This window comes from Eubalaena glacialis, chromosome 5 (assembly GCF_028564815.1).
Source record: "Eubalaena glacialis isolate mEubGla1 chromosome 5, mEubGla1.1.hap2.+ XY, whole genome shotgun sequence".
NCBI classification, from domain to species: Eukaryota; Metazoa; Chordata; class Mammalia; order Artiodactyla; family Balaenidae; genus Eubalaena; species Eubalaena glacialis.
The window spans coordinates 22323525-22337885 of record NC_083720.1 but is presented as its reverse complement, the minus strand read 5'-3'; the positions used below and the strand labels follow the sequence as shown (position 1 = coordinate 22337885).

General features: G+C 40.5%; 1 protein-coding gene across 2 annotated transcripts in view; it reads left to right on the top strand.

Annotated features, from left to right (window-relative positions):
• The first annotated feature begins 2432 nt into the window (after positions 1-2432).
• Positions 2433-14361, top strand: part of USP53 (ubiquitin specific peptidase 53) — a 78320-nt gene continuing 66391 nt past the window's right edge. For both annotated transcript variants that reach the window (XM_061192029.1, XM_061192028.1), the window contains exon 1: positions 2433-2678. The gene's annotated coding sequence lies outside the window, so the exon portion shown is untranslated. The remainder of the gene's footprint in view (positions 2679-14361) is intronic.

Sequence of the window (14361 nt, the reverse complement as noted above, 5' to 3'; positions counted from 1 at the left end):
GCGGGGAGTGGGGGCTACTCTTTGTTGCGGTGCACAGGCTTCCCACCGTGGCGGCTTCTCTTGCTGCGGAGCACGGGCTCTAGGTGCGCGGGCTTCAGTAGCTGCAGCACGTGGGCTCAGTAGTTGTGGCTCGCGGGCTCTAGAGCACAGGCTCAGTAGTTGTGGCTCACGGGCTTAGCTGCTCTGCGGCATGTGGGATCTTCCTGGACCAGGGATCGAACCTGTGTCCCCTGCATTGGCAGGTGGATTTTTAACCACTGTGCCACCAGGGAAGCCTTTAGTCAAATTCTTGAGCAAGGTGAACTGAAGGGCATTCTTCTATAATCTCGAAATGAGGAAGGGAGATAGTATGAGTCTTCATTATCCACAGCCCAAATTATTTTTCAAGAGTGCTCTGTCAGTTACATTTGCAAAGAAATATAGTACAATTGTTATAATATGAATAAGTCCAGAAATGGTGAAAGAAGGGCAAGTCTGTCTCAGGAAGTTATGAAAGGTTCCAGGGAAGAAATAAGTACTCAACTGAGACCTAAAGGATCTTGAGAGAACCTAGTAGAATCAAAGAAGTGCAAGGAGTTCAGTATAGCTAGTGTGGAGTAAACGGGCAAGAATGGTAGATGAGATTAACAGTCTGGGGCCAGATCATAAAGACGATGGGGGCACCTGAAAAAATCTTGGTGAGGAATATCACAATTATATTTTCATGTTAGAAAAACTATTAATAGGCTGGAGGTTGGACTGGAGTGGGAAATAACTAGACGCTATTGCAATAGTCAAGGGAGATGAGTTAGGAGAGATGATTACTTGATGGATTAAGACAGTGAGAATGGAGATTAAAAAGAGAGGTGGATTTGAGAGATCCTTAAGGAGATGAGTCAATAGAATTTGATATTAGGATAGAGGAAATGAAGGAAATGTAATATAGGGGTACCCATGGATTCTTGACTTGGGCAACTGGGTGCTATTATCTGAAATAGGGAATGAAAGCAGGCTGGTTCCAGATGGGTGGGAAGAGATATGGCACTAAGAATAGGGAATGGTAAAGCTGCCCACGTCAATCTGGGACATAGTTAAGTACCTATATGAAATCCAAACGAAGATGCTGTTGCTTAAAAGTGTCTAACCTGAAGATATACATTTGGGAGTCCATGGTGCCCAGGATACTTAGTAGGCAAGTCCATCATGGGGAAGAGATTGCTCAAGGAGACAAGAGGACTAACAACAAAAGAAAATGGATAGTTTGGAAACACAGAGGGCACACATAAGAAGAAAAATATTTAAAGTGCATCAAAGAGGTAGTTGCAGAACCAGGAGAAAGTGGCACTAAGGAAACCATGGGTAGAATTAATGGTGTTATTTTTTAAATGTAGAGTATTTTTTCCCTCATTCTCCAAACGTTTTAAATTTCCTGAAGGCAAGAACCATGTCTGAAATTTCATTGTATTTTCTTCAGTGCTCAATTCAGTGAAGGGAACATTAAATGTTCAATAAATTCTCATTGATTCAGTCCCAGGTACTCTTCGCTTATACCGACCTAAAACGTGTCTTCGTTCTGTTTCTTCAAATAAACGTTTAGAGTTACCTACGAGTTTAATCAGTTTTTATAATCTCTATGTTGTACCTGCAACAGCTTTGAAATGAGTTCCAAAACCTTACTACTTATTGAGAGGGATCTGTAGACAGTGGGTTTTTCATTTGCTACTGTTCCTAAGAAACAAGTTATTCCAAAACAAAGTTTAGCCCATTTCCCAAGCATTAGCTTGCAACTTAAAACCTGTTGAAAGCACAGTAAGGAGGCAGCCACATTTTTCTCACCACAATTAACCATTAACCGGGTCAAAGTGTTTATTAAGGCTTTCATTTTATTAATAGTCACGAAACAACCAGCTGGGGGATATACATTCATACCAATGTAAGTCATTTAACTGCAAACAGATGCTAAAGAGAACTGCGTATTCGCAAGGGTTTCGAAGCCAGGCACTACAGGTTGTTTTCTCTGAGGTAACAACTCCTAACTTAAAGCCCAGTCCTTGGTGGATTCGCGTCCCTGAGCTTAGAAAATACTGAATAAACAAACGACCAAGAGTATCAATAACCACCTCCACCTGAGGAGCTATCCCTTCCTTCCCTCTACACCACACAGACCAACCTGCAGCCACCTTTCTCCAACAGCTAAGCCACAGCGTTCTGCTCCCGCCTTAGGAAAAATGGTCAAGCTCCTGCTCTCGCGGGATCTTGCGCCTCCGAGTAAGTCAACTGGATCGCGCGCCCCAACGAACCCCCGCGGGAACACAGTTCGGCGGGTCCGGAAAGCCGGGAAATCGCGTGCGGGGGCGGAGCCAGCTCGCTGAGCAAGAAGGCGGGGCCCGCTCCGAGGAGGCGGGGCGGCGGCGAGGCGGGGATTGGGGCGGGGCTCCCAGGACCTGTTGATCGCAGGTGTCGCTGCCCTGACTGGCGGTGTTGAGGCGTGTGCGCATGCTCCGTGCGCAGGATCGCGCTTTGGGCGGCGGAGACCGGTTGCCTCTGCTCTAGTTCTCGGTGAACCCCGGTTACGGTGGCAGCTGTTGGTGTGTCAGCCTGTTGTCAGCTTGAGGCGGAGCTGGGCCAGCGGGAGGTAGAAGGCCCGTATTTCTCTACCTGAGCCACACGCTCCCCTCACTAACAGGGCAGAGCTCAAGGTAAGTCTCCAAAACTAGTCCCTGGATGGAGGTCCAACGACCTGCTACCCCCATGGGCCTGACTCGGAGACCCTCATTCCAGCCCCAGGCCTCGTCTCTCCCCTCGCAGCCCCGCGACCTCTTCCCCCGCCCCACCCTCCTCGGGGCAGACTCAGGGTTCTTTGCCCGGGTTCTAGCGCCCGAGGTCACGCAGCTTCCCCGCCTCCTTCCCGCCGCGTCCGGGATCTGGCGGAGATGCCTTTGGCCAGGCTGGGGGCGCGCGCGGAGGGAGGAGGTGCTGTACTTACTGGGTCGTGGTTGTTAGTTGCTGCTGTGTTTGAGGGCTGGCCAGGGGCAGAACCTGGGATCCTGCTGGGTCGCTTAGTGCATTGGGATTATGAATATTACGCTTGCCTGGCGCCTGCCCCTCACTTTTCAAGCCACTGCGTCTCCCGAGCAGCAGCTTTTGAAAGGGGTCCAGGTAGTTATGTTGCCCTCTTTGGAGAAGAGATGATTCGTGAGACTCTTTGGGCTGGTGGTTTCTGGGTGGTAGTAGTAATTTAGAAAGTTAATGTTTAGCTTCTAAATGGCGATTTATGGGACGTTAACCAAACTACTTTTAAACATCGTTGGAGAGAACAGGAAGTACTTGCACAGGTGTAATACGGAGGGTTTCTAAAGCCTGCAATCTGAGCGTGCTCTGAGGTTTTGTTATCCTGCTACAAGGTTTTCTTTATCAATGCGAAGCCTGATTAATGCTTGCAAAATGTACTGCAAGGCTTTATTTGTTAGATAGAAGAGTTTGCCAAATGTTTTCTCATCTGGAAAAAAATATGTATTTTTTTGCAAGGAGTTTTCAAGGCTATTTCTGAGGGATGTTTAAATTTAGCAGGGTCTTTGTGATTAAGGTCTGATTCACTTTTAGTTCTGTTCTTTAAAGAAAAGCGTTGCTAATTCTCAATATTTAAAAGGAAGAGAAATTGCTAACAAAATTCTGATTGAAATGAACTTTTGGCTAAGTTAATACTTCTTGTTAGTTTAATTTTCTATGTCTTTTCAGTTCCATGATGATGGTCTAGGCATAAATCCTTAATCTTGTAAAGAGAAACTAAAACAAACGAAACTTATTTTGCAAAATCAGAATATATGATTTATCTACCATTGTCATAATTCCAAATAGACAAACTCACTGTAGGTAGGAGTTAATTATGTTCTGAAAAAACAAGGTTTTAGTTTTTATTTTACATTTTAGACGTTTTTAAAACGAGCTCTTTGGACAATTTGTTTAGGTTCATGATTACTGGTGATAAATCATGATGGTGATTTATTCAACTCAACTCACTGGTAGTTAGTGTATTTTTTACTAGAGTGTGAAAAATAAGCAACCAAGAACAGATCTTTCCTTTTCCCTATTAACTAAAAAAACCTTTTTATAAATGTATGTAGATTGCATATAGTTCATGGAACTTGACACCAATAGTCATTCATTAATATTATTTTCTTTAGAAGATACGAAAAAATAGTTTTTACAAAGAAAGCAATTTTAATGGTGGAAGGGCACCATTTTCCATCTAGTTTTCTTTTTCTTAAAAAAAAGAAAAAAATCACAAAACTTATAGTTTTAGTATGTGCTGTGGTTCCAGATCTTTTCTATTATTTAGTGTCAAATGTTTATTTTAAACTGTGTAGTATCAAATACAATTTTGGGATCATGGTTTAGGAGTTTGTTTTAGCAAGACAAAGAGTTTAAAGATGAAAATTCTGTTTTAAGGTAGTGTACACATTCAAAAGTCAAAATCACAGTTATTTTCCCTGCTGGAACTGTTTGGAACTCACCTATCATGCTAGAAAGGACATTTTTTACCCTACAATTTTGCAAAAATATGTTTGAAATCTATAAAGTGGTAGATTGAGCTATCCTACAGGGATGTTTAGTTACTAAAATACTTAGCAGATCTTGGTATTTGACAGCTTTAACTATAAGGTTTTTCTTAATTATAGGCCCTAAGTCACCCTACAGTAAGGTAACTTAGATATTTCATCTGGAAGTATTTTGAACACAGGGTGTGCTAGATGTGTTTGGGCTCAAAAGATTGTCAGTATAGCCTACTGTTGCTCATGAGCTCTTGGATTAAAGGAGGAAGTGTGCTAATTTATGTCATATTTGGAGAGATAGCTACAAATTAGTGATGATACATATGTAACATTAGTGTATTATTAATTTTGTACAGATGTAACGATTTTAAAAAATTTTGCATTACAGTATATGTACACAATAGGAACAAGAAATGTTCTACCACAGACAAAATCGTCAGAGGTTGTTTAAACTTTAAATAACTATTTAATATCCTAATCTTGGCTAGTTATTTTCTTTAAATAATAGGAATACTACATATATAGAATATTTAGGCTGAAGTATTTGTTCTTTGCTTTTCCAAGTTAATCCATATCCTCTATCAGCAGTTCTTTTATAAACTAAGGGTACATGATTAGAACTGTGGTCTGTGGTTAGGACTGAATTTTAATGTAATTGTTTTTCTTTGGAATCATATACGTTCTTTTTTTTTCTTCCTTTTTAATTTTAGTCCCATGAATTTTATTTTGTGCTTTACAAACATTATTCTAAGGTGTCCATAGTCTTCATTAGGCCATTAAAGGTGTCCATGACATACCCCAGAGTGCCACAAACCATTGCATATAGTTGAAGAAATTTTGTTTTAGATGAGTCACTTCAGAAAAGTTGCTTCATATATTTGTAATTCATCAGAAAATAAAATGTTATACAACATAAATCATATTTCAATATCTTAGCTGTTTTAATGAATAAAGTCAGTTAGCTGTTGTGGTATTTTTGAATTAACTTGGAAATAATTACATTAGTCTTCTATTTTTACAAATATTGACCTGCAAAAAGCAGTTTGAAGAAATACTTTTCCTTTGGAATTTGGAAAGTTTTTTTTTTTTACTTACTTTTTGTGCTTTTCCAAGCTAGCAAATTTATTCAGTAAATATTTATTCACCTATTGTTGTATGCTAGGCACTAGAGATTGGAAAATTAATAAGACAATGTTGAAGTAGTCAGAAATAAGAGTTCTACCTTTCCTAAGCCTTGTCTCTGGCTATTCCCAATCCTCCCCCAACTGCATTGAGTTTCCAAAGATAAAATAGTCTTTTTCTTCCACCCTTGCTTTTGCAAGGTGCTGCTTCCCTTCTCTTCCAGCTTCCCAGTTATCCATACCACACCTGTGAATTATCTTCATTTTTGGTTACCACTGTATTTTTTACATCTCATTGTTAAAGATTTATATTGTGTCGCTATAGAGGGAAGAGGGAAAAACTAAGGGAATGAAGATGATATGTGTATTGCATCTTAAGTGTAAGGAGAATACTGGATGGACAGCACAAGGGTTGGTAATGCAGGTGTGGGGAGCATTCTTACGACCCAGAGACGTGATGTGAGCAATGTCAAGGTGCATTTTGGGTGCGCTAGTTATTGTTTATGGCTGGATGGATTGTCCTGTTATTTATGAATTAAAATCGTCATTAAGGAAGTTTTGAATTTTTCTGAGAAGTTGTACGTAGGTTGAATTTTTCTAAATTAAGTCTTCTCTGTTGCTTACATTGTTATTTCAGAGTTGCTTTCCCTTTATTTCTGATGCATTGCCTTCTAATATTGTAACTCATTTCTCTTTCTCTAGCCCAAACAGCTTGTAAATGAATGTTTAAAATAATACTATGGTGAATCCACTTGTAAAGTGAAGCATTCCCAAACATTTTTTTGTAAATTAGAATTTTTCATATTTTAAGTTTTCTTGAAGTAGGATAGCTCTATAAATGAAACTGCTTTTTTTCTACTAAGAATGACTTATTAATAGATTTTAAAATTTAGAAATTAATACTTTATTGTACAGTTTATCTGATGCCACTAATCTGGATTAAGGCTTTAGTCAAGATTGATATGTCAGTTTAAGGAAATGGAGAAATAATAAAATGGAGTACAAAATATCATAATACAGCTTTTACTTTTTCTTCAAATGTGTATTTATATTGTTAAAAAATCATTTTATATCGAAGATTGTGTTTTTGCTGTCATTATAATTAGCTTGCCTTTACCGAGTGCCTGCTATGTTTTGGGCATTTATTAGGTATTTTATACATGGTTGATGATTCTTATAATAATTCTTTGAACTTTTTTATATAGATTATGATTACAGATGATGGACCTCATCTGCTTTTAATGATTGAGTAGTTGAGTAATGTGCTTTGTTGGCGGAAGCTTTTCAGAGGTAGAATAATTGGGAATCATGAGGTCAGTATCAAAACATGGATTCCATCCTTGTCAAGAACACATCAGGGCATTCTTTGTTTACCAGGTACTTTGTGCTTTGGCTTCTTCTAAACTTCTCAGCCTGCACAATAAGCTCCTGCCCCTCTAATGACGGCCCTCCCTGTTTTTAGGTGAGCAGGCTGTTTGAACCCTGGAAGATTTTTCCTCTAAGGTACTGCTGTATAGGCCTGAGATAATCTTACCTCCTTGTCAGTATAGTACTGACACTAACCTAGCTGCAAGGTGATGGGAAATTGTCCTGTACCCTTAGTGCCTAGGTCATCTTTGTTGATTTCAGAGGGTTTGTTGATTGAGGTTTCACTTTATGTCCTGAGCTTCATTCAATAAGTATTTAATAACTACCTACCATGTACTATGCATTGTTCTAGATGCTTGGAATTCACTTTATATTCTAAGAGGATTGGGAGGAGAAACAATAATAAACAATAATAAAAATAATGAATCAATCGTATACTATATTAGTTGGTGAAGAATGCCAAGGAGAAAAGAAAAAATAGAGCAGGGAAAGGGGAATTGGGAACGTGGAGTGGGTTGCAATTTTAAATAAGTACAGGCCTCATATAGAAGGTGATATTTGAGCACAGCAATCATGCAGTGAGCCAAGGAGAAGCCCTGTGGGTATCAAGGGGAAGTGTATTCCAGGCAGAGGAGTAGATAGTGTAAAGGCTTTAGAGCAGGAGTTTTCATGGTGGCCCATGAAGCTGAAAAGGAGAATGTAAAGGGAAAGTAGTTAGAGATGAAGTTAGAGGTGAGAAGATGGGCGGGTGTTACATAATAAGAAATATATATTTGGTATCTGGCTGTTTCCTGGCACACAACTCCTAAAACTCTTGGAATCTACAAAGTGATAAAAGTTTTCTGTGTGCTAATGAGATGACTGGTGGCTGGAGGTTAGCCTCAGGGTGGGAACTTATTGCCAGGAAACCAACCATGTGATTAGAGGATTGGAACTTTCAGCCCCCCCCCTCCCCCCGGCCCCCCCACCCCTTCAGAGAGGGGAGAGGTGGAGATTGAGCTACTCACTAATGGCCAGATATTTAATCAAGCATGCCTATGTAATGAAGCCTCCATAAAAAGTCCTAACTGAAGGGGTTCAGAGAGCTTTTGGGTTGGGGAAGTTGTGGAGGTGGTGGGAGGGTGGCGTTTGTTGAGAGGGCATGGAAGCTCCCCTTCCCACATACTTTGCCCTATGCAGGTCTTCCATCTGGCTGTCCCTGAGTTGTATCCTTTTAAAATAAACTTGAAATCTACTCAAGTAAGCTATTTTCCAGAGCCGTGCTAGCAAGTGAATTGAATCCATGGAAGAGGTTGGTGGGAACCCCTAACTTATTGGTTATTGATCAGAAGTACAGATGACAACTTGGGACTTGTGGTTGGTGTCTGAAGTGAGGGAGTCAGTCTGGTGGGACTGAGCCCTTGACTTGTGGAATCTTACCCTAACTCCGGTAATGTCAAATTGAGTTAAATTATAATTTCTGCTGAGAATTAGAGAATTGCTTGTTGTGTAAAAACCCACACATCTGGGCTCAGAAGTGGTGTGAGAGTATAGAATAAAGTGTTTTTTACTTTTAGCAGGTTGTATGGGCTTTGCAGGCCATTATAGAGACTTTTTGGTTTTTAATCTGAATTAATAAGGACCCATTACAAGGTTTTGAGCAGAGGGATGACTTTATGATTTAATTTTAGAAGGATTTCTTGGTCTAATCTTGGGGATAGACTGTAAGGGGTAAGGGTAGAAGCTAGGAGATAGTTAGGAGTCTGTTCTGGCAGTCCTGGGAAGAGCTGATGATGGCTAAGACCAGAAGAGTAGAAGTGGAGGTGGTGAGAATTGGTCACATTCTGAATGAGATATGCAAGAAAGAGGAGTCAAAGATGATACCAAGATATTTCTTCTGAACAACTGGGATGATGAAGTTACCATCAGCTAAGATGGGGAAGAAGATGTAGGTAAAGCAAGAGTTCAGTTTGGGGCTTTGTCAAGGCAAAGGAATGTTAGGTTATGCCTGCTTTGGCATGCTTTTCTTCTGAAGATGATGTCTTAAAGCAGATTGCCATAAGCCATTGCCTTTAATGTTCATACTCTGTGTCCTGGATACACATGCACTCTTGTTTTTCTCTAATTAGTTACCAGTGAAAACTTGTGATTAGTAAAATCCAGAAGAAATAAAGCACAGTTCTTTATTGTACGCAAAGAAACTGAGCAAAAAAAGTACAAAACATTGAAAATTACTTAAAATTTGCTGTTTTTGGTGGTGGTGGTATAGATTGTCCTTATTGCTTTAGTTTTGTTTTCTGTGTTTGTTTCATAAATTTTCTAGTATAGTCTTCTCCAGTTCCTCTATTTGTAGAGTGACAGTGGTTTTCTCTATCAAAGGACATCTATTCTTCAATTATCTTTCTTACTGTAATCCTTCAGCTTTATAAAGATGAGATAGCTCTATAACGAATGAGTTTTTTTTATTGCTTTAACTTGCTACATACTTATATATGGGTGTATGTATCTGTATACCTATAGATAGCTTGCAATCTAGTTATCTAAAATAAAGCCTTAAATACTTTTACTAGTAAGATGAATAGTTGTAATATATCAGTGAAAAGTCTTAAGTGTGTCCTTGAGTAGCTGTATTGCTTATTTGTGAAAAGATATTAAAATGAAATTTCACTTTACAGTTTGATGGCTGGGCCATGGTACTATTAAGAATAACTTCAATTGCTTTATTAACAGTGATTCTGTACGACTATACTACTACTATTCTATCCTACTATACCTAGACTGTAGGTATTTCTAATTTTCTTTATGCAGTATTTATATGTATTTTAGATATCTATATAAAAAACAAATACTATTTTATAATCAAAACCCAATATACTTAAAAGAACAAATAAAGGAGTCTCATGGCTTTATCAGCTATTGTGTTAGTTTCCTAGGGTTGCTGTCACAAAGTACCACAAACCAGATGGCTTAAAACAATAGAAATTTATTCTCTCACAGTTCTGGAGGCTGGAAGTGCAAAATCAAGGTGTTGGCAAGATTGGTTCCTTCTCAGGGCTCTGCATAGAATCCTTCCTTGCCGTTTTCTAGCTTCCAGTGGTGGCTATCAATTCTTGGTTTTCCTTGACTTGTAGCTGTATCATTCTAACCTCTGCCTGTCATCTTCACATGGTATTCTCTGTGTGTGTGTGTCTTCTTCTAATGACTTCTGCTAGTCTTTTGGATTAGGCCTCATCCTAATGACCTCTTCATAATCTAATTACATCTGCAAAAACCCTGTTTCCAAATGAGGTCATGTCCAGAGGTTCTAGAGGTTAGGTCTTCAAAATATCTTTTTTTTTTTTTTCTTGGTGTTGGGGGGGGGGACACACAATTTAACCATAAAATGAGTCCAATTTAAGCTATTATTACCATTTACCTAGACTGTTCTAGTAGCCTAATCAAATCACTGTTTGTTAGAATTTGAATAAATTCTATGTAGCCTAGTCTTCTCCGTTTTAAAAATAGGGAAAGAAATTTACCCCAACTAAAGACTTTAGTGTGCTGTAGATTTCCTAATTATTTAAGGTACTGGGCTTAAAATTTGGGGGAAGAAAATGGAGTTAGTATCTAGGGTAACGAAGGAAAGAAGTCCTGGAATCTTGCTTTTTGGGGTTAACTTATTACTGGTAAAGCACTGATTCATAAGAAAGCAGCAGTGATTTTCTTTCTCTCCTTTTTTTTTTCCCCCTTTCAAACTCCTGGCACATTTTCAAGTTCAAATTCAAAATTTTAAATCATAAGTTTGAAATACTTGCGTAAGATAAAATTGTCAATCCTTCTCAGACTTTTCCAATTAATTGAAGAGGAGGGAATACTTCCAAACTCATTTACAAGGCCAGCTTTACACTGATTCCAAAGGTAAATAAGGACACTATAAGAGAAGAAAACAATAGGCCAATATTGCTGATGAATATAGATGCAGAAATTCTCAATAAAACATTAGCAAACCAAATTCAATAGCACATTAAAAGGATCCATCACCATGATCAAGTGGGATTGATCCCTGGGATGCAGGGGTGGCTCAACATTTGCACAATCAATAAGTGTGATATACCACATTAATAGAAGGAAAGTTAAAAATCATATGAGTATCTCAATAGATGCAGAAACAGCATTTAGCAAGGTTCAACTTACTTTCAATATAAAAGTTCTCAACAAAGCGGGCGTAGAGGGAACATACTTCAACATAATAAAGGCCATATTTTTAAGCCCACAGCTAACATCAGACTCAACTCCAAAGCTTTTCCTCTAAGATCAGGAAGATGAGGGTGCCCACTCTCACCACTCCTATTCCACATAATACTGGAAGTTATACACAGGGCAGTTAGGCGAGAAAAAGCAATAAAAACATCTACATCAGAGAGAAAGAAGTAGAGTTTCTCTGTTTACAGATGGCACGATATTGTATATAGGAAATTCTAAAAGCCACCAAAAATCTTTTAGAACTAAAAAATAAATTCAGTAAAGTTGCAGGATACAAAATCAACATACAGAAATTTGTTACATTTCTATGCACTAACAATGAATTGTCCGAAAAAGAAAGAACTAAAACAGTCCTATTTATAATAGCATTAAAGACAATAAAATACTTAAGAATAAATTTAACCAAGGAAGTAAAAGATCTGTACACTAAAAACTATAAGATGTTGATGAAAGAAATTGAAGCCAAACAAAGAAATGGAGATACCCCACGTTCATGGATTGGCAGAATTAATATTGTTAAAATGTCTATACTACCAAAAGCCATCTATAAATACAGTGCATTTCCTATAAAATTTCCATGATATTTTTCACAGAAAGAGAAAAACCACTTCTAAAATTTGTAGGGAACCACAAAAGACCCAAAACTATCCTAAGAAAGAAAAACAAAACTAGAGGCGTCACACTTCCTGATTTCAAACTGTAGTACAAAGCTATAGTAATCAAAACAGTATGATACTGGTGGAGTGGCCAAGGGTTGCAGAGTAAGAAGACCTTGAGCTCGCCTCTTCCTATGAATACACCAAAATTACAAATATTTACAGAGAAACTATTAGTGAGTAAAAGCAGAACACTAGCAGAAAATACGTTCTACAACTAAAGATATACACGAGACAGGTAAGAGGGCAGAGATGCAGTATAGTAAAGACCCATAACCCCCAGGTTAGACACCCACAAATGGGAGGATAACTACAACTGCAGAGGTTCTCCCCAAGGAGTGAGTGGTCCATACCCCACATCGAGCTCCACAGCCTGGGAGTCCTGCACTGGGAAGATGAGACCCCAGAACATTTGACTTTGAAGGCCAGTGGTGCTTACTTTCTAGAGAGCCAGAGGGCTGTGGGAAATAGAGCCTCCCTTCCTAAAGGGTACATACAAAATCTTACATGCTCTAGGACCCAGGGTAAGCAGTAATTTAAAAAGGACCCTGGGTCAGTCTGAGTTGCTGATCTTGGAGGTGTTCCTGGAGAGACAGAAGGCAGCTGGGGCTCATCCTGGCCATAGACAGTGGTGGCACCATTTTTGGGAGCTCATTCTACCACATGGACATTGGTGCTGGCAAGCATCATTTGGGACTCTTCCCTCTAGCTTATTAGTGCTGGGACCTGGCCAGGCCCACTGGCCTGTCAGCACAAATACTGGGATGCCTCAGGCCAAGAAACTAGCTGGCCTGAGGCTCAGCCCTACCCACCAGCAGGACTGCTGTTCTAAGATCTTATGAGCCCACAGCCACTGTAGGGCCCAGCTCCACACACTGGTGTGCTGGCACTAGCCCCAGGACCCCACAGCCAGGGACCTTAGAACTCCACCCAAGAGTGGGCCAGCACTAACCCTGGGATCCCCTGGGCCTCAGTCTTACCCACCAGCAGGCCAAAACACCAGCTCCAGGAACCTGTAGCCAGGCCCCAGGACCTGGCTCCGCTCACCAGTGGGGCAGCACTAGCTCCAGGATCCGCCCTTACCTACTAGTCACTGGGCAGGAACCAGGCCTGGGAACCCCTGGGCCCTGGCCCCACCCATCTGTGGACAGACACCAGCCCCAGGACCAACACAGCCCCTCAGCCAGCCACCTTGGGATCTGGCCCCACCCACCGGTAAGCTAACATTAGCTTTGGGATACACCAGACCCCACAGCCAGCTGTGTCAGGAACAGGCTCTGCTCACCAGCATGCCCACACCAGTTCCAAGATCCCCTAGGGCCCTGCAGCCAGAGACCTGGGAACCCAGCTCTGTCCTCCAGTGAGCTTGCGCTAGCCTGGGATCTCCTAGGCCTGGCCCCATCCACCAGCAGCTCGCCACCAGATTGGAGACACGTTGGACCCCTCAGCCAGCTGCCCCAGGATCCAGCTCCACTCACCAGTGGGCTAGCAACAGCTTTGGGACACCATGGACCCTGCAGACAGCTGTGTCAGGTATTAGCCCCATCCACCAGCAGGCTGACTCTAGAATGAAGACCCCCACTCCTGCAGCCACCCACTCCAAAACCTGGTTCCACCCACCAGTGGGGCAGCAATAGTTCCAGGACCGCCTCCACCCCGGGCCCCACAGCCAGCAGCCTTGTGAACTGGCCCCACCCACCAGCAGCTGGCAGTCTCCACGCAAAACAGTGCCTGGCAGTCAACCAGAATGGCAGCCAGCCATGCCTACTAGACTGCCCACAGTAGTCAGCCCACCACGACAGCGCACTCCCTTCTGGTCGTTAGAGCTATTTCAAGAGCACACGGAACATTCTCCGGGGTAGATCACATGCTAGGCCATAAAACAAGCTGTGGTGGATTTAAGAAAATTGAAATCATATCAACCATCTTTTCTGACCACAACTCTTTGAGACTAGAAATCAACTACAAGAAAAAAAACTACAAAAAAAACACAAATATGTGGAGGCTAAACAACCAATGGATCACTAAAGAAATCAAAGAGGAAATTTAAAAATACCTAGACACAAATGAAAATGAAAACACAACAATCCAAAACCTGTGGGACACAGGAAAAACAGTTTTCAGAAGGGTTTATTGTGATACAAGCTTACCTCAGGAAAGAAGAAAAATCTCAAACAACCTAACTCTACACCTAAAGGAACTAAAGAAAGAAGAACAAACAAAACCCAAAGTTAGTAGAAGGAAACAAGTCATAAAGGTCAGAGCAGAAATAAGTGAAATAGAGACTAAAAAAAAAGCACTAGAAAAGATTAATAAAATTAAGAGCTGGTACTTTGAAAGGATAAACAAAACTAATAAACTAATAGCCAGAATCATCAAGAAAAAAGAGGAGAGGACCCAAATCAATAAAATCAGAAATGAAAAAGGAGAAGTTACGATCGATACCACAGAAATAAAAAGGAT